Raw genomic sequence first — 2,139 nt, forward strand, 5'->3', positions numbered from 1 at the left:
TTATTTTACCGTTTTTGATAGCTTCAAAAACCTCTAGGGACAAGGCCGTATCCAGGGGGCGGGTTTTACCGGGTTTGAACCCCCCCCCCCTGAAATTTGTGTCCTGCTCTTTGGCCTAACAACCTAACAAAGGTAAATTTGAATAAAATTTTTGATGCGTTTTATGAGTTTTTTTGTAAGCCTTCCACGCTTCGAACCCCCCCCCCCCCCCGAACAAAGTTGTGGATACACCCATGGGTCTAGGTGTTCATGAGATGTTAGAGAACGTACGATGAGAATAGTGTTACAAGTGTTTCTTTGATTAGTTCTTAAAATTACTTGAACGAATTAGTTCTATTGAAGTAAGGAACGAACTAGAATTTCCCAGATCGAAAGTTTGATTCCCTTCTTGTTAAAATTCCTATCGATCGACCGGAGACCTCTCTGCTCAATAAGCAGCTTTATATAGGGAAAAAAAGATTGAATACTCTTTTCATATTTTAGAGGATAATAAAGCACCTAACAGAAGAATAGGTCAGGTGACAGGCATAAGAGAATGTATATTCTCTTTGAGAATCAGAAACCAGTTGACTCTAATTGAACAATGGATTAATACTCACTTCACATATCCATCACTCAAAGGCACATGATTGTATACAGGTTAGTAACTGGTTAGGAGTTACAGACACTTACTGATTATTTAGGTAGAGATTTTCCTATGTCATTTCCTCAGTATCAAGGAAACTTAGTGTTCAGATAGTAGTAGTGGTAATAATAGCGTTTCATATTATGAAATTTGACAACAGAATATGAGGTTCTTTATTTTAAAAACTAATTATATACGGAGTTTCTCAGTGAGCTTTTAATAATTATGTAATCTCTGGAACAAATATTTTCTCTGCTATAGTTCTGCTATAGTATTAGTTCTGCTATAGTTCTGCTATAGTATTAGTTCTGCTAATAGTTTTAGTATTTACACTCGAATAGTTTCCTAGCTTTTCTGTTCTCGAAATTTTGTTAATACCCTCACATCCTGGGACCAGCAATTAACTGAAAATCGAAACGCGGGGATTGCGTTTCCCTTGTTAGGAACAACAAGACTTAATTTGTCAGCAGTTCTCTATGAAAATTACTTCGTACTAATCCGAGGAAAAAAGAACAGGCTCTGACAACTTGGTTGTACCAATTCAAAGGGCCTTATTTGTTATAATTTAACGTCTTACCTACCTGACCTGTGTATTTTTTCGCGACTTATAATGCCTACTTACTTAAACTTTTATGTAGACTTATGAGTTTATATAAAGACTTATAAGTCTAGATAATGCATACTTTTAATTCAGACTTCGACATTTTATCTATCTGAGCAGTCTATATTTCGTAACTGATAATGCCTGCTTATATTAAATAAGAAAACTAGTTTTTTTTTAACTGAAATTAAGGAGCAATATTAAAACTTAAAACGAACAGAAATTACTCCGAATTTAAATAAAGACTTATAAGTCTAGGTAATGCATACTTTTAATTCAGACTTCGACTTTTTATCTATCTGAGCAGTCTATATTTTGTAACTGATAATGCATACTTATATTAAATAAGAAAACTAGTTTTTTTTAACTGAAAGTAAGGAGCGATATTAAAACTTAAACCGAACAAAAATTACTCCGTATATGAAATGGGTTGTCCCCTCCTCAACGTCTCGCTCTTTACGCTAAAGTTTTTAATTGTTTCAAAAAGTAGAATTGTGGCAAAGAGTCAAACTTTAGCGTAAAGAGCGAGGGATTGTGGAGTGGACAACCCATTTCATATACGGAGTAATTTCTGTTCGTTTTAAGTTTTAATATCGCTCCTTACTTTCAGTTAAAAAAACTAGTTTTTTTTATTTAATCTCTGAACGTTTTTGAATTAATGCATTTTTGATTTTGGCTCTCCGCACATAAATTATTAATGAAATTTGCATATTAATTCTGTTTTTTGGCTAAATGGCTTTCTCTTAGTTTTGATCAAACGATTTTGAGAAATAAGCGGTGGGGAAGGAGGCCTAGTTGCCCTCCAATTTTTCGGTTACTTAAAAAGGCAACTATAACTTTTAATTTTTAACGGAAGGAAAGATCCTCCCACATAGCCCCCTCCCCTCAATCCCACCCCCAAACCAAAAAAATC

The sequence above is a fragment of the Artemia franciscana genome, chromosome 6, assembly GCF_032884065.1.
Source record: "Artemia franciscana chromosome 6, ASM3288406v1, whole genome shotgun sequence".
Classification (NCBI taxonomy): domain Eukaryota; kingdom Metazoa; phylum Arthropoda; class Branchiopoda; order Anostraca; family Artemiidae; genus Artemia; species Artemia franciscana.